Genomic DNA, 10,257 nt, shown 5'->3' on the forward strand with positions numbered 1-10,257 from the left:
TTTTGAATTAATGCCTTTAAAGTGCAGCGTGATCCAAATTTAAGGAGAGTTTAAAAATCTCATTTGCAACAATTATAGAAACAAACCAATTAACCTAATACATACATTCTATGTATGTATTATGTATACATACATAGAATATCTACATTTATGCTGATATACAAATTTGTATGTCTTCATTTTGTAGACACACATTCATGAATAAGTGATTTCGATTCAAAAGAGGGAAAAAAGTTCATATTTTGGACAATATTGGGGAAATCATGCCAGTAATTTGTTCAAAACTATCTGAATTCTTTTTATCTAAATAATTAATTGCACACGAAGCAATTTTTTCATTAAATTATAATTTTAGTAACTGTGACATTAACTTTACCATCGATCATTACTCTTAAAATTCTTCTACCTTAGAATTAGCAAATTTCCTAATTGCTCTAATTTCAGCTGGTAAAATGTTTCAAAAAGTCCTTCTAAACATTCGGCGAATAATTCTGCTTTTCGAAGGTTAGAATTTTTGCAGTCTAATGTAACCAACGTTTATAGAAGGATTAAGATCTTTAAGGTCAGGAAGACTTCGGGACTTACTTTCTTTACTCTCTAGTGGCAGCCTCTTACTTAGTTACCTATTCAGTCGATACTATGAGGCTCTTTTTTAATAATTTAGTCAATTCAATAAATATTTCAACTCATATTTAGCTTAATCAACATGATGATTATTTTTTGATATCAATTTTTTATTTTAGAAAATTTAGGAAATGTAATTGATTTATTTACTAAAACTGTTATATACTAAACTAGTATTTGTACAGAATTTTATTTATAAGCAGACGCTCGTTGTTTATAATTGCTATAATAATAATATGGACAAAATGAAACCGATGGAAACCTTAATAATTTTAAATGGAAAAAGTATTATTATCATATGATTTTATAATTCACAAAATTTACGTTTTTTTTTCAAACTTATTTATTTGTCAATTTGGTTAATAAAATTTTTTTATGACTGTTTGCTGCCTCTTCTCTCTTCTGCAGTTCTAGGCAACTGCCTAGCTTGCTAATCGGAAATTCGTTAAAAACGTTAATTCGTTATATTCCTTCCAAACTTCCCAAAACAGATATGTTTCGTTAATTTGTTTGAATATCGATACAAGCAGTTGTTATCTAACAAATAGAAAAAAAAAAAAAACTGTAATAACATATTTAATTGTATTTCACCTTAAACAAAATTGGTCTTAATGTTTGTTTTTACAAACTTTAAAATTTAAAGGAAAATTTATGTAAAAGGGTTAAAAAAATTTAAAAGTTTTTTTTTTTTTTTTTTTTAAAAAAAACTTATTCTAGATAATCAGACTTAGTCAACCAACAAAATAAATTAGAACATATTGATCTGCAAGCGAGTTTGAATTGATGGAAAATGAAATGCTAAGAGTGATGTTTAGAAATGCAAATAATACTTGATTTTAATTTGAATGTGTTCCAGTATATGGATCTCGTAAATCACATGGGAACAAAGATTTTGATTATCCTAGAAATACAACAAATATTCAGGATGAGAATTTTAAAAAAAAATGCCTGTAATTGTTTATTAACAAAATTTATTCATTAAATATTTTAATAATATAACATATTAGCACCCGATATTGTTATAATATCACCATTTGAACTCACTCTAAATATGTTCTATTGCGTCAAATCCGATTCAGATTTCGTGAATGATTAATAGAGATACACAGGCGAGTATCGAAAGCAATAAACTTAAGAGTGTAATCATATTTAAAAGAAAGAAAGAAAAACTTAGTTTCTACTACTCGAATGTTGGGTTGGTAATTTTAAATTGTCTTTTAAAACATTTAAATAAAAAGCAGGATTAATTATTTCATCATAAATAACAAATTTCCTAGTCCTGATGCTGTAATGTATCCTACACAAATTTCAACCACCATGCTTTATTATTTCAGCCAAGTTTTTTGGATTAAGTTCATTATTCTTCTTTCTCAATATAATTATACACCTGTTAAAACAAAACAAATGAATTTGCTTTCGCCCGGAAATAAGACATGATTCCAATACTCTCCGAGCTTATTTATCATTCATTTTGTGAAGGAAAACCTAATTTTTTTTCTTTTTCTTCACCTCTCCTCCTTTCTTTCTTTTTCTTTTTTTGCATAAAGAAAAGGTTTTCTCCAGTCCAAATTTCCACGCAATCCACCTGATCTCAGCACTCTGCGAATATTTTTAAACGAAACTGAAGCAGAAAATATTTTCGCAGATTTTGTAAAAATCTTCGCAGCACTCAGTGGATTTTTAGCATATTTTTCAAACATAAATCTCTCTTAATATTGAATTAATTTTGGTTGACAACTTTTCATATTTAATTTTTAATTCAATTTTCTTCTCCTTTGGTGGAAAAATAAACACTTCTCGAATTCTGCTCGTTTTTCTTACAATTGTGAGCTATTTCAAAATGGCAAATACAATTTTGGGAAATAAGTCTCCAAAAATTAAAGCCAAGCGATTTTTAAAATGTCACCAAAATGTCCCCAAAAATGATTGACATTTTTTTTTTTTTTTTTTTTTTTTTTTTTTACGAATTTATTTAGGAATTTTTCGATGTACTATCACTTTATCTGATGCATCTTACCTCATCTTCTTGCATTTTCCTTTGTATTCAAATATGAAATTAAATTGATTCCTTTTCAGAATCACATGGAGAACAAACCAGAAATCACTAGATTTCATATTCGAATTCCAGGCTACAGAGTTTTTCTTTCACATTTTTAAGGTGTATGAACAATTTTGAGATTCACTATATTTGACTTAAGTTATTCTTTTCTCAGAAATGAATTCGCCATCTTGAATGAAACTGTGAAAATTTTTCAGAAGTTAATAGTAGATCAATTTATTTGTCTCAAATCTTTTCGATCTATAAATGCATGATTGTTGTTGAAAACTCATTATTACTACCTTTCCTCTTCATAAAATTTATTTCAAGTCACATTTGTAATCCTTATATGCTTAATATAAAGTCGTCAATTACAAAATAGGAACATTTCTGTGATGCTGTTATTTATAATTACATCGTCATAAAATTGGTATAAATGGAAATGACTCGAAGGGACAGGTTTATTCTAATTAAAAAATGATTACTTAATTAAAATAGGTAATTAACTTCTATCTGTAAATTTTTACATTAAGGAAATCGACAATAAATAAATCCACTAGGCCTTTTTATGCAGGTACATAGAATTTCACTCCGAAATCCTCAGTAGTTCTTGAGATATAATTAATTTTGTCTGCTTAAAACGCAGGCCAAAAAAGTGCCCACCTTCTTTGAGCAGTATATTAAGTAAATTTCAGCTTATTAATAAAAAAAAAATCTTTTGTTCTTATTTACAGAAATTTTGGTCGGCAAATTAACACCATTCAGATTTATCCTTAATATGAGTATGATTCTTCATATTATAAATATATTGTTTTTATTTAAATATTGAAGCCTTTGCATCTCTTTTTTTTTCTTTCTTCGAATCAATTCAACATTCAGCCTCTTTAGTGATTCTGCCCTAAAAAATAGCTGTCGTCCCCTCAGATCATTTCAAACGACACAATTTTGAGAAGAAAATTTCATTGCACCTTCGTCTCAGATGAATCGTTTGGTTTTGAACGAATTTTGAATTAAATTTCATTTTTATTTTTAGCATTCAGTAAGAAATATGGCATTTCATTTTTAAAAATTAGAGAAAAGTGCCCAATGAGTAATTAAATCTTTTCTTATTCCTCTATATAAAAGATGTTCAAACGTCTTCTTGTTGCTGCGTTATGGATGTAGAGAAGTGTCTACGTAAGGGCGAGAAGTTGCCTGCTCTAATAGTGCCCTGATCATCAGGTTTAAAATTACTTGGTGTATCTCATAGCCCTAGTGTTATTTTAATATAGGATGTTAATGTAAGTAAAATATTCTAACTCCTTGCCCGTACTGTAGATAATGGATCAAATTATAATTATATTTTTAATTTTTTGAAACAAAATGAAGGCATTTGATTTTCCAAAGCGCAATGGTTTTAAGGCACAATGATTTGAAGGCATTTACATTTTCCCTAATTACAAAGAAATATATTTAAGGATGTCTTATTCGATTTAATTAATTTGTTCATCTATTTAACTAACTAATTAATTAAAAAAAAGAAATTTTATTTTAAATGCACAGTTTAGGATTTTGAAAGTCGCATCGCAAACTACCCTTTTATGTTGGATTAACCTTTAAAACTGAGAATTTATTTCAAATCTAATTAGGAACCACATTCTATTGCGGACATTTATTATTGGTATTCATATAAGAAATGGAAGGACACTTGAGGTACTTAAGCATGTTCAATGATTTCTGTCTTCTAATTTGACTGCTTTAATTTAAAAATATTTATAGTTTGATTCACAAGTGATAATCATTAATGATTGTAGAAATTCTTTGGTTTATTAGCGGATTATTATAATACTATGTAAGAGGACTGAAGCCTTTTCAAATTTGAACAGTAATCGAATAGTGTTGTCTACATATTCGGCTTACAACCAAGAACAATTAAAGAATTTTTAGAATAATTTGTCTAAAAATATCTAGGAATTTGAGCTCATATAGCCTAATAAAAGGACTCATTTAATAAGACAGTTGATGAAGCAAAAGCTTTAGTATTTTGCCTTCTGTTTTTGAATTCCAAAGCTTTAGAATATTACTCTATTTTTTTTAAAAATTTTACACGATGATGGTAACGCAAAAACACTTCATAACTGCGGAAATATGTGAGAAAGTTAAAATAACCGCCTCGTTAGTTTAGCATTAGATTCTAATTTTATTAACAAAAAAAAAATGCTTCTAATCATGATTTTATGATCCCAACATAAAACAATTTTATATTTATTGATCATTTTGTGAAAAAGAATTATTTGCAATTCTCAATATTTTTATCATTGCAAGTCTTCAAAATTAATAGTTTCTTTTTGTATAAACACATACACAAAACACTAAATTTCTCAGCATTAGAAATGATAGTGAATTTGTTAATATTTCTTGCATGACATTCATTCTTTTTTCATAGAATTATCAAAATTCCATTTTTTTTCTTGTGATATGTTTTTTGAATTAAAAATAATCGCCTGTTAAAAATTTTCCTAAGTTTTTGAATGGAACATTTTAGATATTAATTAATTATTAAGTAACATACTTTAATTTATGAGTAAGTTTAAAACTATCTACTTAGAATCAACTTATCAGTTTTAAAAGAACAATATCATGATAAAGTTCTTTTATCGTTCTGCGTATTTTGATACAGTGGAAGATAACCCTTTCTTTCAGAGTTTCATCATTTTCACGTTCCTATATTTAGTCATATTGCAGTTGCTTGGAACAAAAGGAAAATGCAAGTGACAGAAACATACGCAATAAAAAAAAGTCTATTGTTTTCTGCTCCGCATTTCATGAATTATACAAATATATAGCTTATAAAGGAAAATCTTGTACATTTTATTTAGAAATATTTTGAATTTAAATAAGAGCTGCTAAATAATTAAGAACGAAATTTTTTCTTTGATTGCAGGAAAGAGGCAGTATTTACTTATATTAAAAAATTATAATTTTCTTGGTTACGAATTTTAAATAAATTAGGAAATGCAGAGAAACATGTAACAACAAAATATTTATGTAGAGGATTTTTGAATTAATGCCTTTAAAGTGCAGCGTGATCCAAATTTAAGGAGAGTTTAAAAATCTCATATGCAACAATTATAGAAACAAACCAATTAACCTAATACATACATTCTATGTATGTATTATGTATACATACATAGAATATCTACATTTATGCTGATATACAAATTTGTATGTCTACATTTTGTAGACACACATTCATGAATAAGTGATTTCGATTCATAAGAGGAAAAAAGTTCGTATTTTGGACAATATTGGGGAAATCGTGCCAGTAATTTGCTCAAAACTATCTGAACTTTTTTTATTTAAATAATTAATTGCACACGAAGCAATTTTTCATTAAATTATAATTGTAGTAACTGTGACGCTAACTTTACCATCAATCGTTACTCGTAAAATTCTTCTACCTTAGAGTAAGTAAAATTCCTAATTGCTCTAATTTCGGCAGGTAAAAAGGCTCAAAAAGTCCTTCTAAACATTCGGCGAATGATTCTGCGTTTCGAAGGTTAGAATTTTTGCAGTCTTACGTAACCAACGTTTATAGAAGGATTAAGATATTTAAGGTCAGGAAAACTTCGGGACTTGCTTTCTTTACTCTCTAGTGGCAGCCTCTTACTTAGTTACCTATTCAGTCGATACTATGAGTCTCTTTTTTAATAATTTAGTCAATTCAATAAATATTTCAACTCATATTTAGATTAATCAACATGATGATTATTTTTTGATATCAATTTTTTATTTTAGAAAATTTAGGAAATGTAATTGATTTATTTACTAAAACTGTTATATACTAAACTAGTATTTGTACAGAATTTTATTTATAAGCAGACGCTCGTTGTTTATAATTGCTATAATAATAATATGGACAAAATGAAACCGATGGAAACCTTAATAATTTTAAATGGAAAAAGTATTATTATCATATGATTTTATAATTCACAAAATTTACGTTTTTTTTCAAACTTATTTATTTGTCAATTTGGTTTATAAAATTTTTTTTATGACTGTTTGCTGCCTCTTCTCTCTTCTGTAGTTCTAGGCAACTACCTAGTCTGCTAATTGGAAATTCGTTAAAAATGTTAATTCGTTATATTCCTTCCAAACTTCCCAAAACAGATATCTTTCGTTAATTTGTTTGAATATCGATACAAGCAGTTGTTATCTAACAAATAGAAAAAAAAAAAAAAACTGTAATAACATATTTAATTGTATTTCACCTTAAACGAAATTGGTCTTAATGTTTGTTTTTACAAACTTTAAAATTTAAAGGAAAATTTATGTAAAAGGGTTAAAAAAATTTAAAAGTTTTTTTTTTTTTTTTTTTTTTTTTTAACTTATTCTAGATAATCAGACTTAGTCAACCAACAAAATAAATTAGAACATATTGATCTGCAAGCGAGTTTGAATTGATGGAAAATGAAATGCTAAGAGTGATGTTTAGAAATGCAAATAATACTTGATTTTAATTTGAATGTGTTCCAGTATATGGATCTCGTAAATCACATGGGAACAAAGATTTTGATTATCCTAGAAATACAACAAATATTCAGGATGAGAATTTAAAAAAAAAATGCCTGTAATTGTTTATTAACAAAATTTATTCATTAAATATTTTAATAATATAACATATTAGCACCCGATATTGTTATAATATCACCATTTGAACTCACTCTAAATATGTTCTATTGCGTCAAATCCGATTCAGATTTCGTGAATGATTAATAGAGATACACAGGCGAGTATCGAAAGCAATAAACTTAAGAGTGTAATCATATTTAAAAGAAAGAAAGAAAAACTTAGTTTCTACTACTCGAATGTTGGGTTGGTAATTTTAAATTGTCTTTTAAAACATTTAAATAAAAAGCAGGATTAATTATTTCATCATAAATAACAAATTTCCTAGTCCTGATGCTGTAATGTATCCTACACAAATTTCAACCACCATGCTTTATTATTTCAGCCAAGTTTTTTGGATTAAGTTCATTATTCTTCTTTCTCAATATAATTATACACCTGTTAAAACAAAACAAATGAATTTGCTTTCGCCCGGAAATAAGACATGATTCCAATACTCACCGAGCTTATTTATCATTCATTTTGTGAAGGAAAACCTAATTTTTTTTCTTTTTCTTCACCTCCCCTCCTTTCTTTCTTTTTCTTTTTTTGCATAAAGAAAAGGTTTTCTCCAGTCCAAATTTCCACGCAATCCACCTGATCTCAGCACTCTGCGAATATTTTTAAACGAAACTGAAGCAGAAAATATTTTCGCAGATTTTGTAAAAATCTTCGCAGCACTCAGTGGATTTTTAGCATATTTTTCAAACATAAATCTCTCTTAATATTGAATTAATTTTGGTTGACAACTTTTCATATTTAATTTTTAATTCAATTTTCTTCTCCTTTGGTGGAAAAATAAACACTTCTCGAATTCTGCTCGTTTTTCTTACAATTGTGAGCTATTTCAAAATGGCAAATACAATTTTGGGAAATAAGTCTCCAAAAATTAAAGCCAAGCGATTTTTAAAATGTCACCAAAATGTCCCCAAAAATGATTGACATTTTTTTTTTTTTTTTTTTTTTTTTTTACGAATTTATTTAGGAATTTTTCGATGTACTATCACTTTATCTGATGCATCTTACCTCATCTTCTTGCATTTTCCTTTGTATTCAAATATGAAATTAAATTGATTCCTTTTCAGAATCACATGGAGAACAAACCAGAAATCACTAGATTTCATATTCGAATTCCAGGCTACAGAGTTTTTCTTTCACATTTTTAAGGTGTATGAACAATTTTGAGATTCACTATATTTGACAAGTTATTCTTTTCTCAGAAATGAATTCGCCATCTTGAATGAAACTGTGAAAATTTTTCAGAAGTTAATAGTAGATCAATTTATTTGTCTCAAATCTTTTCGATCTATAAATGAATGATTGTTGTTGAAAACTCATTATTACTACCTTTCCTCTTCATAAAATTTATTTCAAGTCACATTTGTAATCCTTATATGCTTAATATAAAGTCGTCAATTACAAAATAGGAACATTCCTGTGATGCTGTTATTTATAATTACATCGTCATAAAATTGGTATAAATGGAAATGACTCGAAGGGACAGGTTTATTCTAATTAAAAAATGATTACTTAATTAAAATAGGTAATTAACTTCTATCTGTAAATTTTTACATTAAGGAAATCGACAATAAATAAATCCACTCGGCCTTTTTATGCAGGTACATAGAATTTCACTCCGAAATCCTCAGTAGTTCTTGAGATATAATTAATTTTGTCTGCTTAAAACGCAGGCCAAAAAAGTGCCCACCTTCTTTGAGCAGTATATTAAGTAAATTTCAGCTTATTAATAAAAAAAAAATCTTTTGTTCTTATTTACAGAAATTTTGGTCGGCAAATTAACACCATTCAGATTTATCCTTAATATGAGTATGATTCTTCATATTATAAATATATTGTTTTTATTTAAATATTGAAGCCTTTGCATCTCTTTTTTTTCTTTCTTCGAATCAATTCAACATTCAGCCTCTTTAGTGATTCTGCCTTAAAAAATAGCTGTCGTCCCCTCAGATCATTTCAAACGACACCAATTTTGAGAAGAAAATTTCATTGCACCTTCGTCTCAGATGAATCGTTTGGTTTTGAACGAATTTTGAATTAAATTTCATTTTTATTTTTAGCATTCAGTAAGAAATATGGCATTTCATTTTTAAAAATTAGAGAAAAGTGCCCAATGAGTAATTAAATCTTTTCTTATTCCTCTATATAAAAGATGTTCAAACGTCTTCTTGTTGCTGCGTTATGGATGTAGAGAAGTGTCTACGTAAGGGCGAGAAGTTGCCTGCTCTAATAGTGCCCTGTTCATCAGGTTTAAAATTACTTGGTGTATCTCATAGCCCTAGTGTTATTTTAATATAGGATGTTAATGTAAGTAAAATATTCTAACTCCTTGCCCGTACTGTAGATAATGGATCAAATTATAATTATATTTTTAATTTTTTGAAACAAAATGAAGGCATTTGATTTTCCAAAGCGCAATGGTTTTAAGGCACAATGATTTGAAGGCATTTACATTTTCCCTAATTACAAAGAAATATATTTAAGGATGTCTTATTCGATTTAATTAATTTGTTCATCTATTTAACTAACTAATTAATTAAAAAAAAAGAAATTTTATTTTAAATGCACAGTTTAGGATTTTGAAAGTCGCATCGCAAACTACCCTTTTATGTTGGATTAACCTTTAAAACTGAGAATTTATTTCAAATCTAATTAGGAACCACATTCTATTGCGGACATTTATTATTGGTATTCATATAAGAAATGGAAGGACACTTGAGGTACTTAAGCATGTTCAATGATTTCTGTCTTCTAATTTGACTGCTTTAATTTAAAAATATTTATAGTTTGATTCACAAGTGATAATCATTAATGATTGTAGAAATTCTTTGGTTTATTAGCGGATTATTATAATACTATGTAAGAGGACTGAAGCCTTTTCAAATTTGAACAGTAATCGAATAGTGTTGTCTACATATTCGGCTTACAAC

The sequence above is a fragment of the Argiope bruennichi genome, chromosome 1 (assembly GCF_947563725.1).
Source record: "Argiope bruennichi chromosome 1, qqArgBrue1.1, whole genome shotgun sequence".
Taxonomy (NCBI): domain Eukaryota; kingdom Metazoa; phylum Arthropoda; class Arachnida; order Araneae; family Araneidae; genus Argiope; species Argiope bruennichi.